Source organism: Rhinolophus sinicus, linkage group LG09 (assembly GCF_036562045.2).
Source record: "Rhinolophus sinicus isolate RSC01 linkage group LG09, ASM3656204v1, whole genome shotgun sequence".
Classification (NCBI taxonomy): Eukaryota; Metazoa; Chordata; class Mammalia; order Chiroptera; family Rhinolophidae; genus Rhinolophus; species Rhinolophus sinicus.
This window is the reverse complement of record NC_133758.1, coordinates 2,486,269-2,507,199: the sequence shown is the minus strand read 5'-3', so window position 1 is coordinate 2,507,199 and position 20,931 is coordinate 2,486,269. Positions and strand designations below refer to the sequence as shown.

Below are 20,931 nucleotides of genomic sequence, written 5' to 3'. Positions count from 1 at the left end.
TGCACACAGTGGCAGTTTGTGGGCACCAGACCCGTAGCGCAGGGCAGCGGGTGACCTTCCTCAAGCTCTTACTCCGACAGCCATTACCCACCGGGAAGGCTTCCCCCATTCTAAGCATGTGGAAAGGAGCATTGGGTGAATCTCTGCAAAAGCAGAAGTTTTCTTTACTGCAAACCTAAGGAGTATTGTCCGTGAGCTTCTGGGCAGGGCCATCGTGCGTTGCGACCATGCTCCGGACGCTCGCACGGAAGTCGTGTGTTTCCCCAGACCATGATGGCAGCACATGCGAGTCTCCCCAGACCCTGAGGGCAAGCTTCCCAGGCAAGTCCACCAGCGCCCATGCTGTTCTGATGCTATGGCGAAATTCCGTCTCCCCTTCTGACAATGTTTCTAGGCACAAATGACTGATGCACACCTGTTTCCCCTTTCCTTACAGCACAGCTTTGCGGTGGCGGCAGGCACTGCTCCCCTCTTTGTCCCAGCATGTGTAGCAGTGAGAATGGGGCCCCACTGGACTGCAGCATCCCTGCTGTTGCAAAGCCACTGCACGATTCCCCTGGGGAGTCGCCCTGCCTGGCAGCGTTAGACGTCTTCTGGGGGCTGGTGCTGGCCAGTCCTTCGTGCCCCTCTTCCCAATATCCAGTGGGGCCTGGACAGAACCTGGTGTTCCCACGCCCAGTGTGTTGTCTACTTTGGAGATGTGACACTAACCTGTCCTGCTTCTTGCCCCCAGGGTCGTCAAGAAGCTCCCTTGTGCGGCCCACAGGGTGATCTTCCCATAAGGTCTCTGCGGCCACTTCCCCCAATCAAACTGGCCTGGCTAGAGTTTGACTCCCTAACGTGCTTCCTACAATATCTTCTCCTGGGTTTGCACTTCTCCTGTTGGTGCCTTGATGCTACAGCACTAGTTTTCACTCTCAAATTCGCACAGACTAGATACCTGTGTATCGGATCCAGCTGGGTTAGTCAGTTTCTCCGACGCTGGGCCCCTCACTGCTCCTGACCTGGTCCCAGCTCAGGCCTCTGCCTCTGGAGCAAGGTCCCAGCACAAAGCTGCTAAATGTGACACCTGCCAGATCGCGCTCAGGACCCGTCTCCCCGCCTGCTTCTCTCTCCCCTACCTTCGCTGCTGTCTGGTTGCCCCCTTCTCTTCCACTTCGACCCCGTTACAATGTGCTGTTTCGGTTACTGAGACCTGCACTGCCGCTCACGTCTAGGACTGCGCACATGCACTTGTCATCGGTTGATCTGTTGCTGTGTTGCTAAGCACCCAGGTGGTCAACAGGAGGAAGAAGGCACAGTCCCTGCCCCACAGAAGGGCTTAGACTGTGGGGCAGGCACGCGGTGGTGACCTCAAGGGCCGTGAGGATAAAAGTGTTAATTTAAGTGTGGTCATTCTGGGGGAGTCTGGTCTTTCACAGGAGGCCTCCCCTGCAAGTAAAGTTCAGCAAACCAAAGTGAGTGGGGGCATGCGGGCGATGGGGTGCCCGTGAGGACTCTGTAAACTAAGCAGTGTGAGGGTGCATGTGTGGGTGTGGGTGTGAGTGAGAAAGGGTATGGATGTGTGAGTGGGTGTGTGAGGGGGTGAGAAAGTGAGTGAGTGTGCATAGGAGTGTGTTAGTGTGTGTGAGTGAGAGTGTGAGTGTAGACGGATGGGCTTGCGAACACACAGGACCTGTGGGGGTGGGGTGCAGAGGGAGGCGGGAGCTTCCTGAGGTCTGCAACCGAGCCCACAGTTATAACAGGGAGAGAGAAGTCTGGTTGGAACCCTCCACTCGTGACTACCGAGCAGAGAGGGTCGCAAGACCGGGAGGGTCTGTGCACCTTTCAAACGCTGAGTGCACACAATTTGGTAACTTCTTTTCAAATTACAGTCTATTTCTTCATTTGGCCAGCTCCAAAGTGGAGTTAGTGGGGCACAGCTAAACTGTACGAGAGCAGGGATGTGTATGCTGTCTTATTAGTGAGATTTGGGTTACAGCACACATTCTGCCCCCTCGTCTAGCTGCCTAACTCTTCCACTGACTTCTGCCTACCCTCCGTGAATACATGCCATAGAATTGATTTATTATTTTTGAAAAATCATCTTATTGTTTTCATAAAAATGATAACCTGTTCACCATAAAACTTTCAGATACTACAATATAGAATATAAAATATGATTAAAAGCGTCTTAAATCTAACCCATTACTCTTAACATTTTGGTGGATATTAAGATACCTCTGTCCATCTATGGGTTCATAAATAGGTATGTATTCAATGAGCTAGTGCTCACTGACACCTACTGTGTGCCAGGTAACCCGAGAGGCTCTGGCAGTACCGTGCTGAGAACAGCGAGCAGGGCCCTGTGGACGTGGCAGCACCGTCTTCACAGGGGCTGCACTTAGTTAGATATTGGCGGAGTGTGGGCGTCATGGGAACTGCGTGAAGAGCTATGGAGCAATGGAAAAGGCTCAATGGCAGCACGAAACAAAATGCTGACCTAGACTGGGCTTCTGAAGGATGACTAGGCGTTGGTTGGATGGTGGAGGAACATTTAAGGACGGGATGGTGCAGTGGACAACTCTGCACTCTGGCTATGGCAGGAAGGAGCTCACCCAGGATGCGGCTTGGAAAGAAGCCAGCGGGGTCCGAGCTGATGGCACCAGAGGAGAGGAGAGTATGGAAGCTGGAGAACTAGCAATGTGGGGCCAGGGAGGGCCCTGTAGGATTTCCACCTTTCATCTAAGAGCGGCTGAAGCCATCAAAATATTTTCAGTGTAGCAGAAGGATGGAGGTAGGGAGATGATATGACCAGATTGTGTTTGGAAATTTTGCTCTGGTCGAGTCTGGTTAATGAGTTTGTGGGATGCCACAGAGAAGAGACAAATACAAGTGAGCATGGCAGATCTGGGGCTTGCAATCTGGGGGCAGAGATGGAAGCAGTAGCAGACACCAGACGTTTAGGAGGGAAATGGACAGGCTCGGAGGGGAGCTGCTGAAGATGGCAGCTGTGCTGACGTAATCACTGGAGGCCTGGCGGGTCACGGAAGGACAAGGAAGCGGAAGAAGATGAGATGCACTCGAGGGCATGTTCAAGGTCGCCCCGACTCATGTGGAGGGATCTCTGGGACTGGGGCACAGGCGTAGGCATTTGGGAGAGTAGACAGTACATGCCAATACTCAGGCGTGGGCGATGGCTGGGAATGAGTGCGCCGTAGACAACCCAGGCTGTAGGCTGGCTGGGGAAGAGCACGCCTGAGAGAGGAGAGGAGAGGAGAGCTGAAGGGGAGCCAGAGGCCCCCAGAATAGGGTGTGGGGAGGTTGCTTCAGGAGAGGCTGCCTCGCTGGCCAGAGCAGGCATTTCGGGAGGGCCTTTGTGTTGAGTGACAAGGTTACTGCCCTGGTGGGAAGAAGTGCGACCTGATGAAGGCGAGGAGTTACACCAGGGGCATGTGTGGGGGACTCTAGGAGACGCATGACTCGAGGTCCTCCTGGCCTGCACCTCTACCTCCAGCAGTCCATCTTCTGTGCTAGTCTGAACCATGACCCAGACCATGTCACTGCTCCACACCCTGAGAGGCCAATGTCACCTGGTGTGGCCTCAGCAGCCCATTGACCATTCAGGGCCGCTGCCCATCTGACTTCACTTCCTGCCCCAACCCTTCACCCTCAGCTGGCCGCCCTCATGCCTCCTCCATTATGAGAGGGCGGCACCCACCTCGGGGGCTCTGTCCTGCTGTTCCCTCTGCCTGGAATGTCCTTCCTCCAGATGGCGACAGAGTTACCTTCACACCTTCTCCCAGCCTGCACAGTTACCAGCTGCCCCATGAGCACTCTGCTGCCCTCCCTGCTGAGACTGCAGCCCATGCCTCCTTACGTGCCTGTTCTCTTTACACAGCATGCACCTTCCAATATGCGATGGAATTCATTTGTCACTATAGTCATTATTTATAGTCTGTCTTCCCAACTAGAATGTAAGCTCCAGGAGGGCAGGCACCTGTGCCTGTAACAATGCCAGGTGGGCACACGATAAATGTTAGTTTAAAGTAAATATAAGAAGTAAATGGTTTGATTTTTCTCAAAAGCCAAGATCCATAACACAAAGCAAAAAAAGTTTATCTTAGGTGTGAATTACTGATCATTTAAAAGAGACCCGTTCACGCTACCCCTGAACAGCAGTTGACCGAGTTACAACAGATTGTAAAACTCGCTTGCCTTTGACTCTGCAATCCCACTTCCAGGATTGAACTTGAAGGAAATAATCGCTAAAAATGTTTGCACGAGGATGATCATTGCAATGCTCTTTATAACAGTGGAAAATTGTGTGTGGGGGATTGGCCATTAGGAGGCAAGTTCCATAAATGACACTCCAGGAGTACAATAAATGCTACGTAATCATTAAGAGGCCATGCCTTGAACCAAGGTAGTGACGGTGGAGGTGTGGAGACAGGGCCAGATACAGGGTGCGTGTATGGTGTGAACAGGATTCCTTTAGAGACTGAACATAGAATGTGAGAAAAGAGAGGCATCGAAGGTTTCTGCATACCTGCCATGTAGGCTAGACATCCAGTGAGAACAGACACTGACAGTAGAATACGGCCGATTTAAAACATCCAGTAGCCATATGAGGTGAGTTGCATTGTGTCCCCCAAGGAGATCTGTTTAAGGCCTAACGCTGGGACCTGTGAATGAGGCCTTATTTGGAAATTGAATCTTTGAAGATGTAATTTAGATGAGGTCATCTTGAATCAGGGCGGGCCCTGATCTACCTTCCTGGTGTCCTTATAAGAACAGGACAGACACACAGAGCTGGACAAAGAGGATGATGATGGAGGTGGAGACTGAACTGAAGCATCCACAAGCCACCACCAGAAGCCGGAGGGAGGTGTGAGACAGACTCCTGGTAGCCGAGGGCTGACGCTGAGCTTTAGATTGAGCCACATGGAGGTCACTGCTGACCATGGGGACAGCAGGGAGAGCGGAGGGAGAGTGGGGTTAAAGCTGGATGAGGCGCGTGTACAAAGGATGGGAGGGGGTCCCCAAGGGGGGCAGCATGGGCCGTTGTTCCAAGGAGTTTCGCTGCAAAAGGCAGAAGAGAAATAGAGCAGTAGCAGGTGGGAAAATGTGGACAAAAGGAAGTCATTTTTATTTTTGTCTGTGTTTCTAATGGGAGAAATAATAACACATATTTATGGTTGGGGGGATGATGCAGACGAATGAAGGGCCACGTGCCCAGTGTTTTTCTAAGTAGGCAAAGGAGCTACAGTCAGCCTGTCAGCAGAGGGACAGGTCTGAAGGGGCGTGGAGCCCACATCTGCAAGGGGCCAGGTGCAGCGCTCGCCACGTGGAGGCCGAGTTGGGGTCCCTAGAAGTCCTCTTCTGAGCTCTTCACTGTTCTCAGTGGAGTAAGAAGCAAGGTCATCTGCTGAGAGGGAGAATGGGGGAGGAGGTGTTGAAAGTTTGTGGAGAGACAAAGGTGTGAAATAATTGTCTAGAAGACTTAATTTGCCTTTCAGTTAATGTGCAAAGGATCTTTTCTTAATTATGCAAAATTCAAAATAGAGAACACAGAGGCAATATAACAAACACCCATAATGCAATATAATAAGCATTAACAAATGCTAAAATCTTGTCATATTTGCCCCAGGTCTATTTTAAACACTAAAACATTAGAAATGAAATTGAGTTATCAGAATTTAAACTTAATTAATTCTCTATCCTTCCCTGAACAAGTTTAGGAGATTTAGAAGGCTTTAACTCTTAATCGTCATGCTTGTCCTTTCTGTTTTTGTTTTTAGTGTTTTAGTTGTCTTATTTTTACCTTGCCAAATTATTTTTTACTCACAATACTTTTGACAGATCTCTCAACATGTTTACCAATTTATTTGCATACCTTCGCTCTAAGCATATGTCTTCACTGTTTGGATTCAGTTTCATGTTGTCTGAAGTTCATCCTGGAGTAGTTCTTTCAGTGAGTCCATGAGTAAAAGAATCTCTTAGGCTCTGCCTGTGTGAAATTATATTTCCCTTCATTACGTATAATAGTTTACATTTATGTTTATAATGTTTAGCTGGATACAGAATTCCAAGTTGGCAGATTTTTCTACTAGCACTTTGAAAATTGTTTCCATTGTCTTCTGGCATATATCATTGCTCATAAGTATTCTGTGAATTTGATTTGCTGTTTGATGGTGTTCTGTTTTTTTCTCCCCAGTAATTTTTAAGATACCTTCTGGAGCTTTGCTGTTTGGAATTGCACTACAGCGTAGCTAGGTGTGGGCATGTATTTACCCTGCTTGGGACGAGCACTGCTTTCTCAACAGGAACACTCATTGCTGGCCTGTTAGCCCTCCAACACTACCTTTCCTGCTGTTTCTCCACTCTCTCCTCTTGGAGCTCCCTCCAGACTCAATGGAGCTTCTAGTAGATTCTCCACGTTTTCCTGCTTCTCATTTGTTTCTTCCTGTCTGCTTCTCTGCTGAATTCTGAATGTTCCCCAGCTCTTTGGCTCAACTCTCAAATCCCAAGTTCTCTCTTCAGCTGTCTCTATAATATACCGACAGGCAAGAAAACCTGGTGGGCTAGGGCTCGGACTGTGGGTCCAGATTATTAGTTTGAATCAGAGCTGACTGCTCACTGGGTGTGAGTGTGTGCGAGCCACTTAGCTTCTATGTCAGTTTCTTCATCTGAAAAGTGGGAATAAAAATAGTAGACACTTATCTCATAGATTGGTGTGAGAATTAAATAATTATGTTTAGTACATAACATGTATTTATACTTATATTTAATTATATAAATTTATTATATTTATATAGTAAATAATTATATTTACATATATATTTAATATATAGTATATAAATACCGTATATATATGATAGTAGTTATTTAAGAGTAGGCTGATATTACTATTTCCTTTACAGGTTCATTTTTTTTTTTTTTTTAAATTCTGATAACTACACTTTCTTCATATTTTTCTCTTGGTTTCTTTTATCATAAGCCTGTGTTTTCCATTCATGGTTTCTATTCCTTTATTTTATTGAGAATTTTAAACCTACTTCCTTTAGAGTTGGATATCTGTTGTTCCTCGGTACGAATTCTCTCATTTATTATATGTACTGATCATCTCTCGTGCGGATTTGGTTCTTGCCCTGTTGTTTGTATTTCACCACGAGCTCATCTTCAGCATTTTGTTTTCCATGAGAGTTTTGCAGTGTCTTCCCTAGGATGTGGTTTGGAATTGCCTCTTCCAGAGCCCAGCTGACGCCACTCACCTCAGACCAGGTGTCCTATGAATGAACTGGCTAGTCGACCCTCCCGCCCGTGTAAGCCACGCAGCTCCATGCTCCTCCCCCAAGCACACCGCACTCAATGGCTGCAACTTCTCACGGTGGTTCTTTCAGCCTTTGTGCTGAGTCCCTAGGCTGGAGAGGGAGCTTCCATAACTCCAGCTTTCGATGGATAGGATGCCTCTTTTGCTGGGGGCTCTGTCCTGTTTTCCTCTGCACTTGGGGCAAACAGCTGTGACTGTCTTCTCCATACAGTTATTGAAACTCTAGGCTCAGGTTCACAGAATGCTGACACCCCAGAAGCCTTTAGTCTTTAGTTCAGATTTCCCATCTTGTTTTAAATGTCTTCTTCGTTTCTGTGATTTTCAGAGTCTTGCTTCTGCTGATGTTATTCCTCATCCGGTATGTCCCTGTGTTGGAGTGGGGTAGAGGGAAGGAGGGGAGTGTGACCTTCTGGGTCACTTTGGACGCTGTGGTGACTAGAAGTCAGGAGTCGTTGGTTTTATTTAGGTCATTACATCTCATTTTCTCTGTTGCTGGGTTTGGTTATACTTCCTCGTCCAACTACCTTAAACTTTCCTTCTTTTTAATCTTCTCCTCTCTCCTCATATCCTTTATTTTCTTCTCTTCTTCCTTCTTTTATCTAACACATATTGAGTGCCTTCTGAAATGGGCATGCGGATAGAAAGGTGAGTGAGACCCAGTCCATTCTTCTAACCATTATGTGTAATGGGAATAATAATAATACAAAAAGAAGAAAGAGTTCTTTTACTTTTAGACATGCATTTTTTCTTGTGTTACAGTTACCCCCTGATAAATGTGAAAAGTCATTGAACTAGTACTTGATTAATGTCTAGTATGTGCCAGGCATTGTGCTAGGCTCCTGGGAGAGAAATGATAGATGAAACAAACGTGGTTCTGTCCTCATAAATCTTACCCTCTAACACAAGAAATACACTAAAGACAAAGAAGCAACCCATGCACAAAATACTTGGAAATCATGATGCTTGAGCAGGAAAAAAAGAATGAGTAAGTGGAGACTAAGATCTGTAGAAGGGCTGGTGAAGGAAGTTTCTATGAAACTTCAGAGATGAGGGGGACCCAGTTACGGAAAGAAGTAGGCAGGTCATTCTAGACATCTTGACTTTGTGGTCTGAGCTACTTGGACAAAGGCAGGTTTAACCACTCAAATTATTTTTCCTTGCACCACAATGAATCTGTGGTCAAAGAGTGTTCTAAGTTTCCACCCAGTACCCAATGTGTTGGAATTTGTAGAACACTTGTTTGACACAAAGTGTCCATAGGGGTAAGAAACATAGGAAACTGCAGCAGTCTTCAAATTAACTCCCTCCTCCTTGGCTCTCACAATCCCTACCTCTCTCCCTCCTTCCTTCCCTCTCTAATTTTCTTCCTTCCTTCACACCCATTCCCTCTTCCTTCCTCCCTTCCTCTCTTCCTTGCTTTTCCTAGAACGTGGTTCCAGGAATGTAGGGACAATGAGAGGGGTTAGCAGAGCTCTCACGTTCTCCTTCGCGCCGCAGCAGGAAACGGTTAAATAGAAACTGCTTCCTTGTAGCCTCCTCCCTCTGCCTTTCGTCTGCTCCCTTACCCTTGTCCAGCTGTACTCTTCTTTTCTCTTTTTCTTGGTCATTCATTCATTTATTATGCATACCGAGACTGCTTCCAAAAGGAATTAGAAGCATTTATTTTTCTTATTCAATTTTCCTCCCAACCCCTTTGCTGCTTTCTCTTCTTCCTGATCAATTCCCAGGAAAATGCCAAGATAATTAGAGAATGCTGGTTCCTGAGCATTTCCCTAAAATTGCCTTCTACAAAGCATATATTCAATGAGATCGTAGCTCAGCTGCTTCAGGCTTCAGATTCAGTTTGGCTATCCATCCGAAAGTTGGGATTTTTAATAAAAGCTTTTACAAACCACTTAGGTATTAAAAGTTTAATACATAACAAACAATAAAAATCATACTTGGAAATATGGGAGACTACAAATGCTACAGATACTTATGTTCGTATATAATCTGTATTTCCTGGGTCTTGGTATTGAAATTTGAGAAATGTATTTTAAGTTCCATTAAGCATATCATATTTATGTAGTTGTCAGAGCAACATGTGGAGAAAATCTGAGATTTTTTCATAGTGTAAGTATCTCACATGTTTCCCTCACTCGTGCTGAGTTAGAACGTCTGACAGGATTCTGCGTCCTTTAGGCAAGACAGAAGAACGGGCTTTTTCATTCATTTTAAAATACATTGCAGAGCAGCAGACACCCTTGGCCTGGTGTCACTCCTGGCTCTTCCCCTGACTGTAGCAGCAGTTACTGTGAGAAAGGGGTTCACTTCCCCAGCCTCTGTTTGCTCTTCTGTAGTTTGAAAAGAACAACACCTTCCTCAAATTGTGTTCTGGTGATTAAACAATGATGTACACTAAAAAGCATTAGAACTTGCAGATTCCATCTAAAGAACTATTAATTATTGTGCATTTACAAACATTTAGTAAGTGTCAAATACTAGTAGAGGGAGTTATGTATGTAATCACATAAGTCTAATACATGTAGATGTGGTGCAGACAGATAGAGACATAGGCGATACAGATTCTGTTGTTCCTGTAAGTATCCCACAACCCCTTTGGGTATAGTTGCCCTGGGTTGCCAGTCCTTTTCATTTCTTCGTTTTCAACAATTATTCATTGAACACTGTTGTGTGTTAGACACTATACCAAGCAAAGTTGAAAATCCCTGCTCTTGTTGCATTTTCTTTCTAGTAGAGAAAGGGGAAGAGTAGTGGGGGACCAAATCGTGTAGAGGCCACTCCTGCCAATTCTGAGACACCACACATGAAGGAAAGCTGAGTGGGATAACACCTTTGAAGGAAGCTAGAGAAGAACACACTGGGAGGGGGTTCAGACAGGATATCTTGGCTGGATGTGCTCTGGGTTCCTGGTGTTGTTACTCCAGCAAGGCAGTGGGAAATCAGGTGGGGGTGGCTAGGCTCTGGACACAGGATTCCCCAAACTTCTGGGAGAGTTTGTGTCCCTGGTGTGCCCAGAAGCAGAGGAGTAAATCTTGCATGTCTTATGGGTAAACCAGGGGACCAAACACATGTGGGGGCCCTGACATGATCCTCGAGGGGTGGGGAGAGAAGCCCAGTAATAGATTGCTTGTCAAGCCAGTCCTTTGTGTTAAACTCAACTGAGTTTTAAGGGGGGAGAAAAGACAAGTAACATTTCTTGCCTACGATTTACGATTGTGAATTCATGCAACACTAAGAGCATTAATGCCTTGTCCCCGATCACAGACGATAAGGGTCAGAGGTCAGGCATGAAGGCACATTTTCTTATTCCAAAGCAACACATTTCCCTGTACAACACCGTCCTATCAGAGCATATGGGGTTTAGTTAGTGGAAAACCACATGGCATGTGGAAGTAATAGAATTTTAGGGTTGCTTCAATACATTGAAATATGCAATGTAACCACAGTTCTGCCTTCAATTTCTAAAGAAAATAAGATGTTTCAGTCTGTCCCAGACAAAACTTCCCAGCATTTCTCGTGGATTCAGCGTATTCTGGTACAGAGAATAGAGAAGGAGACTAAATTTATTATATTTGCTGTATTTTAGAAGAAATATGACTGGACATCTCAGCCAGTCCATAATCAGGTTCTCTACATAAAGCTGTGGGAAAGAAGGCATTAGTCCAGTGGCTGTGGTGGGCACAGTTAGGAAAGGTGGGGATGAAACAACAGCAATGATACTTCCCATGACAAAATGCTTGGCCTCATCCAAAGTGACTTGTACGATAGTACTTCTCTTCCAGAGGTCATGGATCCAAGGTCAGGTTCTTTCTTATAAGTGCTAGGAGTTAGGGCGTTTCTAATTAGCAACTTCCACTAGCTAAGCTTCACTTGTGAGTACCTTCTCAGGTTACACCTGTGCCTCTCAGGAAAGCTAAAGGACATTCTCCATCTCTGTCCCCTGCTGAATTCTTGCTGCCCATGCCTCTTGGGGAACCCAAATGGTTTTCTCAATAAAGGTCACTTTTCAGATTCAGTGCCAGTAAGTAGACCCGCAATGGTGGATAGCAAAGCAGAACCAGCCTCCTAGGCTCTCTCCATAGTTACCATTCATCACTCACCTTGCCTAAGAGGTGTTCCTGTCGGGACAGGAAGTAAATGTGGAAAATGCTGAGACCGATGGGAATCTGGTCAAGTCATCATCAGTACACAGAAAAGAAGGATGGAATGTAGGAAAAGGGTCCTGTTACGAATCTTTATGTTGGGTACTACAGGAAACTGATAACAAGAACACCTGCACACCTCCTAGGAGTTTATAACCTAAAACAGATGAGTAGGTGGTGAATGGGGGAAGGATGCCTTATTTCTAGGGAGCTTTTGGAAATTTACCTCTTCACAAAGTTTGCCCGAAACAATTACAAATAAACATCTATTTTTCCACTTCCAATCTACCATTTTATTCTAATGGGCTTTTCCCGTTATGTGGAAATTACCTGCAGTAATACTTTTACAAATTGGAAGTACGTAATGTGTTTTCAGGGTGGCACAGTTACATGTGTCTGTCTGTGTATCACCGTCTCCAAGATAAGATCAAGAATCGGCTTGCTTCCTTTGGCAGAACCTCTGCAGTATCGTTAAGGGACTTTCGATCCAGCAGACCAGGCAGAGTGTTCAGGGCACCCCTTGGAAATAGTGCAGTCTTTGTCTACTCCATGCTCACTTTCACTATGTGCTTCCAGAGCCTCTGTCAACTGCCTAACTTGATATCTCTTCCTCCTCCCCTTCTTTATTACTAGGGAATAACAACTCAGCCTCCTTTTTATTTTTTATTTTCTTTTCTTTCTTTTTTTTTTTTATCTCTAAACCCACATCTTTTAGGGTGCTTTTGCCTAAAAATAGCAGAAGATGCAACTGAAGGTGTCTTACGTAATCATATTTACTATAGGGCATATGAAGAAATTCAGTGGTAGCTTGATTTCAGTACAATGTCAAGAACCTGGGTTCTTCCCGTCTTTCTGCTCGAATATCCTCAGGTCACAGACCTGGTCCTAGGACGGTTCTTGCAGACCAAGGCAACACATGCAACGGATATGCCCAAGGGCATAAAAATAGAGAATCCCAGCATATGTTCCTTTTCTGGGAGCAAGATAAATCTTCCCATTTATTCACCTATCCCAGAAGATGTGAGTGGGGAGGGTTGTATCTAATGCCTGAGCCTAAATCCACCACAACTAGAATGAGGTCGCTGCTTAAGAAAAAGGTCACGCTCCCTCCCATTCTGACAATGACAATAACATTGACAATGGCAGAGGCCAATTGAAGGACCAGGCACTTGCAAGGTGACCAACATTTGATTCTGTGTTAGCCCAGAAGATGGGGGAAGGCGTGGCTGGCAACTGGGTAGGCAGCGCATCCTACATGCCAAGATCCTCATCAGAACATGAGTAGAGTTACCTTCCCCATTGTCAGACGTTATTTTGCCTGAGAGATTGTCTCCACCTAAACCAGCCCAAACAGATGCAATAGATCCTGCATCGCAAATCTCTCCTTTATTTTCAGTTCTACACCTTCTGATGCCTCGTGTGAGAAGGAAGATTCAGGGGTTTCTTGGATAGGTATTCAATTCCAATTGTGTAGAAATGTCTGAAAAATAGGAGTGAAAAGAAAAAGGATCTTTCTGATAAAAATCTCTTAATCCTTAAGTCATGGCCTCAGACAGCAAACAATACATATGCATTATACTCATGAGTATCTGTGAACTCTCAGGGCTGCTCTCATTTACCACCTCCAGGTAGGCCGACGGGGCCCCTTGGGAACAAGAGTGGCATGCTATTCGGTTGAATCATATGAGAAGCAAGAAGTGTGTTTCTTCAAAGATCTGCTTGAGCATCCTCAATCCTGATGATTTTAGGACCAGTTGGCATCTATTAGGGCCTGCTGTCTGAGCAGCTTCAGTGACTATGTGTTAAAATACCCCCCAGCTCTCTATAAGTAACCATCTGATCTAGAGCCATAAGCTATGAGTCAAACGTTACTTGAGTCAACTTGTTAGTTAAGACACTGACAATGGCAGAGACCAGTCATAGGCTTTGGAGCTGGGATAACAGAGAAACATGGACAGTAGTAGGGATGTTGGTAAAGTAAATATGGGAAACAAGGAAGGAGGCTATGGGGGTGTGTAGGCTTAGGAGCCCGTCCTTGGAGTTCCCTCCAAAGCCTGTCTTGGGTCCTACAAACCAGAGCTTGACCAGAATTATCAATCAGAGCTCTCAAGACAAGGTCTTGGTGATCCTTGAGTGCCCACTGATGTTGACCTCAGAAGCCAGTGACCTAGGAACCCAGCCAGGATGATCATACACAATTCAGCAGATGACCAAAGGCCCACTATCCAGTTATCCTGCTCATAGAATCGCCCAGAAAACCTGTGCCCCCTGAAGCTGAGGAAGAATGACCACTCGGTGGCTTACGTTTCCACCCGCAGTCCATGAAAGGAGGCCAGGGCCATCAAAATAGAGTGATCTTTCTGCAATTTCACTTCTCTGAAACCACACATAACTTTTGAAGATGTAAATTTGTAAAACATCATGCTTTATGTATTGCACTTTTGGCATCTACTTTAGTTTTTAAGAATGGATGTTGTCTAATTATGCAGAGGCGCTTTGGATGAGGAAATATACTAAGTGTGCATTAAATAGACAACGTTAAATAATGGCACTTGTGCTAAGAAGTGTATTTTCTGGCAAGCAACTAATTTATAATGGTCATAGATAAATGCATTAGTGTATGAAATGCTTGTCTTTATTTATTGATTTGAAGGGGCAGTATTATATTTTTAAATATGTCTTCTTTATTGGGTCTGTTTTCCATCTTTTACAAAGTTGCTCATATTTTATATTTGTTGACATTCACTGCACTTAAATGTTGGAAAATGGAAGCAATTTTACAGTAAAAAAAAAAAATCAACATTAATATGACTCAGCCCTTGCTTTCTGGCATCAGGTAAATAGTTAAGGGCAGAGTCGTAGCCGTGTCTCCCTTTCCCCATGAGCCCTGTGTTCTTTTTAAGTGTGCACACCAGGAGTAGGAGAATGGGATTAAATGGCCAAATTTACTGCATTCTGAGTACATAAACTACTACCCGAGATCTTTCTGAGCCAATTTAATTTTTAGCTTTATTCTTGGCCTAATGCAATGTTTTAGTTCACTGCGCTTTTTGGATGTGCAGAAGCAAAGATAATGTGTTACACTACATTCATTTAATGTTTCATCAGGCTTTTTGGTGTATCTACCTTTTGGTTATTTAAAAATGTTTCATCCTTATCACTTCAGTCATGAAATGTGGATCTGTTAAATTACTGTACGGGGCAGTTCCGTGGAACAGCCGGGTGAAGACGGGGCTGGGTTTCATCACCCACATGCTGCTGGCCTCACGGGTCCCCCCAACACCAACCCTGACAATGTTTCTGCTTAAAAGAACAAATATATTTTCTGACTGGACCGGAAGGTGTCTAGGGCTCTAGCATTTCACTGGATCCCTGACAGACATACGGACCTGACAAAGGCCCCAGAAAAGTCACATAAGATTTGTTCTCACTATGAAATGACAATGGGTAGGTTTTTTCTCCAATAATAATAAGTAGTAACGTATATGTAATCGGAGTGATAATACCTTGCACATGTAAATTGCCTTGTGTGTTTAAAAATGCTCTCATATACATCCCTCACTATCTATGTTTCTAGAGTTGAATGGATTTGGGGGAGATGCAGCCCCACGGACAGTATAAAGGACCTTCTGTAAGAAGTGTGTGCCAGCCACAGACTCCCCAGAACTGGATTTTACTCACCTCACTAACCACTGGGGTCTCCACTCAAGGCAGCCCCCACTTGTCGAGACTGGGCACACTACTTGTCACCACCCAGCAGGGTGACGATTTCTCCTTCTTGCTCAGAAACCTGTCTGGCTGAGCGATTCTTTGGCCAGCGTGGTGGGCACAGACCAGGAGTCCCTCCTTTTGGTCATTTATTTCACATGACATATTGCACAGTGCAGGAGAAGACATTTATTGCCCAGAAAAGTTCAGTGGTTCACAATCAGTAAAAACAAGTGTGTCCAGCTGTAAATGACAATCAGAGACCTCGTTTATCAGACATTAAATTAGCAATGCTGTAAACCAAGCGTCCTGATTGGTTTAGCGGGAGGAGAAAGCCGTCAGAGGGTCACTTCCTTGCTTAACACAATGGGAATAAATATGTTTTGAGCCTGAGACGGAAGAGTGCCGGTTCTGGCCAAAAGTTGTGTCCTGGAGAAGCTGCTTTCTGAGGTGGAGGAGGGGCCTCTCTGCAGAGAAGAAATGTTCTGCACCAAATGGAGCCTTGATCCAAGGCTGACTCCGTCAGAGGACGTGGGAGCCATCAGAGGTGCTTTGTGTCATCGTCGTTTCTGCCTGACTGAAGCTGAAAATAAACACCTTTGCTCTCCATCCTTACTGTCTCATTAACACCTCGGCCACGTGCTTTGGCCAAAGAGACTGGATTTCAGTGAGATGCTAAATTATTCCAGGCCAGTGTGTAACAGTCCTTGATAATTTTCTATCCGCAGTCTCTCTCTCTCTCTCTCTTTCTCTCCCAACTGACATATCCAGCTCCTTACACACACACACACACACACACACACACACACACACACACACACCCATGAATAAGCATATACAGATTGGAGAGTGTGCACAAAAAAAGAAAGGAAGGGATAAAAAAAACAAACCGAGGAAAGCTATTTAGGGCACCGTTCCCATCGGGTTTCTCTGCAGAGCAGTTTAACCGTAGTTAGTAAGTGCTCAGTGTAATCTAATAAAAGGCATTTTGCAATATTAAGCAAAAAACATCTGGTACCCAGAATTCCCTGATCATTTTTAACTAGATGCAATCCCTCTCTCTTTCTCTGTCTCTTACAGACACGTGAAAAATAGCCTAATAAGGATCCTTGTGGTAAAATCAGATGGAGAACGGGGAGGAAGAGTCCCGCCGTCTCCAGCAGCTCATTTGAAGCCGCTCCTCCGAGTTGCACAGTGATAATCAGTGCTGGCCCAGTGCCGCTGGATTATTTTGTATATTCATGAAGCTGCTCATCAGCCGTCAGGAGAATGTGCAGTAATCCTTGGATGAAATAAGGCCAATCAGTGGAATAATGAGGAAGGTAATATCTCCCAAGAGGCCTCGAGTGGGTTTTCATCAAACCCGGCTGTAACTCTCCAACTATTTGCTTTACAAATGCAGCCTTTGATCTTTGATTTGGGGAGATGAGGGGGAGAGACAGGAGAGCGGGGCACTGTCCAGCCTTCCAGGATAACAAGCTGGCACTGGAGGAGGAGTGGGGAGGGGGACTGGCTTTTAAGTATCAGTCAGTTCTCATTAACTAAAACCTCGTAGCCTTTTCACTTACTGGGCCCTGATATATATTCACTTAGCAGGTCAACTGGCAGGAGGCTTTTTCTTTTCCTAATCTCCCATATATTTATACGTGTGGGCCAGAGTCTTCTTTAATCAGGAGCCATTGGGCCTATAGAAATACCTGCTCTGCTTTTTGCCAGAAAGCAGGAAAGACTTTCTAATGAGCCTGGAAACCTGTATCAGAGCTGTGCGGTCACGCCTTGAGTTCAACCGGAAGTATCTCCCCTGTGTCAGTGAGGTCTTATTTCATCCTCACCAAGCCAAAGAAGTGAAATCAACAGCACACAGAGATGCAGATGAAACGAGTCCTGGAAAGCATTCATGCAGCTTTCCTTTTCCAGGACAGAACAGACTCAGTCAGCAAGGCAGGGAAGCCGCCACACCCCCTGCCCGCTGTGTGGTGTGTGTGTGGGGGTTCAGAGGTGGCTCACAGAGACCTTTGAGGCACCTGGCTACAGAGATGTCTTGCGGTTAGACCCCATGAAGTATGTGATGTCACACTAGTCACCTTTGTTACATTTCTCCCCTCCCCTCCCCTCTCCCTTCCGACCCCAGTCCTTCTCATGTGCTTTGCTGCAGCTCTCTTTTCAGCCACACAGGCATTTTACACCTCCCTCCCCCACTTCACAAATTTAACTTCTTTCTCTTTCTGTGCTTTATATAGCAATCAAAATAATAATGCTTTGTATTTAGTCGAAGAGACAAGTTACTTGAATATTGAATACCAGAACTGTATGTTTGTGGAAACGTGTCTCTTCTCATCTAACATATTAGACAAGTGACGCACACCCGTTTATTCATCACATAAAGCATAATATTACGTAACTATTAGAAAATGCCTGGACACTTGCTCAGTCCCGTCACATATCTGATATCCTGGCTTGAGAGCAATAGACGTGTACATTTGCAGTATCGTTCTTAACGAGGAAGCTTTTGTTCAAAGTTTATTATGGATTATTAAGCCTGAGATTTTCTATTTAAACAAGCTAGCGGCATACCTTGATTATGTATGAAGTAAATCTGACTTTTAAAAATATGTTGTAAATTTTTGCATACTCTATTATGAGAAACATTTTATTAATTAGGGTTGCTATTAAAAGGAAAGGTAATATATAGGCTCTTACTAATATTAAAACACTAATAAGAAATTGAGGAAAATTTCAGTATATTAAAAGCACTTCTTTGAAAATTAAGTATAATGAGGTGTACAATAAACAAGGTCAAACAAGTTAATTTGAAAAGATGAAATGAGGTGAAGAGGAATTAAAGGAGATTGCCGGGACAGATTTATTCACTTGCGGTATGATGTGTCATTAACAAATGCTTGTGCTGCATTATGGGCAATTGACATTACCAGCAGCACAAATGGCCTTCGGACAGAAGAGATTTCCTAGTGCTCTCCTCGGTGGGGGTATTAATTGTATTTCTGAGCACCTTGGAACAAGCCAGGAGGATTTCCATGAGGAATCTGAGGCAATATTGCCTTTGAAGCCTGGCCTTTCAGGAAGAGGTGACTTCAGCATCTTGCTTTTGATTCCATTGGGCTGGGTGTTAGAATGAGACTATTTTAGAAAATGTGAAAGGGCTAAATTTGACATTTGATTCACCCTATTCTGGGATTTTAAACTGTGATGTAAATTAGTTTGAAACCGGTCTTTCTTCCATTTTCTCTTTTCAAAATGTAATACAGTTAAATGACAGAGATTAATTACTAAAGTAATTACTGTTGGAAAGCAAAGGGACAGTTGTATGAGACACTCTTTCTTGTGATGACCAAGTCTTTCTTGACAATTATGCTTAATTCCAACAATGATTATTCTGTGTGGCAAAATCTATCGGCCCAAGGGCACAGGAGCTGGGGTGCGTTCTTACTCACAGGGAAATAGAAGAAAGAGATGCAGCAGCCTCTACTCCCTGGGGTCTCACTGGGACCTTTTCTCAGAAGCATGAATAATCCCCTAGCTCTGCTCACCTGCCCTGTTTTCTGCTTCATCTGCTGTCTGGGAGGAGACCAGGCTAACTTATGACTCTGCATAGAAATTTGCATATGAAGTATAGCATGAGATCTTTCTATGTCTGTCCCCCCAACCCCCGGCTCTTTTAAACTATACTCGATGCATCTAAATGCAAAAAGGCACCACTGAAGGGGACACCCAAGTGGAGGCCTGGATCCCTGCTGCTTGGATCTGTAAGACAGGAGGCCCATAGCAACACCTTTAGAATTAATGCTGGACTGTCATGAACATGAATGGATCATCCCCAGGGAAAGGCTCACCGACTACTGACTCACAGAGTTGGCTCGCAGATCTCCGGCTCATTGACCACCTTTGGCTCCGTCCTCTTCACTGGGGCCACTTTCCAGGACAGGATTCCAAAGTGCTGTGAACTGAAGCCTCAGTGCAGCTTCCATGACAGACCCCGCCTCTTGTACATGGCCGACAGACACCCCCAGGCCATGGAGGCACAGGCATGGCTCCCCCAGGCTATCACAGCTGGAGTTCTGCAGGTGCAGCAGCAGTCAGGGCTGGGAGATCCCCAGGCTGGGCGTGGAGAGAGGCAGGAGGGGGCAGAGAGGGAGGGGACAGGGGGGCAGGAGAAAAGGGATCTTAGAGAGATTATCAGGAGCAAACCAGAAAAGCTCACTGACCAGGCTGTACTCAGGACACCACGCCAAGAACCTATGTCTCCTTAAGGAGTCCCCTAAATGAGAACTTAAAGATGGAAACATTTAATAGCTGCTGATGGCATCAAATGGCGAGAAGGGGTGGGGGCAGATGAGGAAGAGAATGGAAAAGGGAAGAAAGGAGAAATGAGAAAATAGAGTCAGAGGGAGAAAGAGAGAGGGGAAACCGGGGGAAACATGAGAAGGAGCGAGAGGACAGTTAGGCTTCTCTGCTTCCTTCCAGGTGTCTGTGCAGGCGTGATTTCATCCGTGAACCATAATCAACTTCCTTAATGAAATACGTAATTAACATATTATAATTGTGGTAAAGATGATTTTGACAGAAATCATTTTCCATATCTAATACTATGCTAATTTAATCTGTTCCTCACTCCCCGACATGACCTTTAGTGATTAAGTTTCATGGCAGAATTGTTTTTTTTTTTTTTTGATGGATTGATTTACCCACAGTGGCTGAGACCCCTCTCTTGGCATGGCTGTCATTTTTTCTCTCTTTAAAAATATCTTACAGACATGCATATCCATATATAGACAGACACATACATGCACAGCAGAAAGTGTGTACGGAACAAAAGAACGAAGAGGTACATTTCTTCATGTGCCTTCCAGAAAGCTGGTCATCAATGATAGACACTTGAAAGGTGATGGTTAGATAGATACAAAAGAAAATATATTTCTCCTGTGCACCTGGGTTCCAGTGCTTCTGTTTTGAGTCACATGGATGTGGCAAATGTGATTAGTATAAGTAAAATCAAGCAAATCCATCAAACTATTTGGTTATCCAAGGAATGAATAAAAAGGTAGAAATGCAAATAATGTATTAATGTTTGACAAGAGTTTCTCTCTTATGCTATACTTAGTTTTGTACCTTTGCAATGTATAATAGTTATGTTCTCTCAAAACAGTCTTTCTGAATCATTTTTATGATATAGTATACACATATATAATTAAAGAGAAGTGGCTGAATGTTTTTCTTCCCTTGTTTTTGACAGAATGAAATACATCTGGGTCATAAAGGGGCAAAAGTGTTTAATGATGATTTGGAACATGTGGAAAGCCAGAGACCAATGGTACTTCAGGCAAGTATTTCTCAAATATTTTTACTTCCACTTGTAGTAAGAAATATGTTGTATGATGTCACTCAAAATGTAAGAGTTTCATGAAGAAATACTTAATATATAGGATGCACTCTGATATGTCCTATCCAACCCTACCCTACCCTACCCTACCCGATCCGATCCGATCCGATCCGATCCGATCCTATCCTATCCTATCCTATCCTATCCTATCCTATCCTATCCTATCCTATCCTATCCTATCCTATCCTATCCTATTCTATCCTAATAGATCCTATCTTGTCTTATCCTATTTAAAAAATGCTGGTCAAGAGCAAGTAAGTGCATACCACTACTTTATGAGTCATTCCAGACTATAATCGAAAGTCACTAGCTGAAATGGCCAAGTTCCATCGTTACATCTTTTGTTTTTTCCATATGATTCTTTTACA

At 44.6% G+C, this 20,931-nt stretch overlaps 1 long non-coding RNA gene across 1 annotated transcript in view; it reads left to right on the top strand.

Moving 5' to 3' along the window:
- LOC141573108 (uncharacterized) overlaps positions 1-20,493 on the top strand; it is a 170,366-nt gene extending 149,873 nt beyond the window's left edge. The window contains exons 2-3 of the long non-coding RNA XR_012498669.1: positions 16,246-16,487; positions 20,417-20,493. This is a non-coding gene — a long non-coding RNA (uncharacterized LOC141573108). The remainder of the gene's footprint in view (positions 1-16,245; positions 16,488-20,416) is intronic.
- The last annotated feature ends 438 nt before the right edge of the window (positions 20,494-20,931 follow it).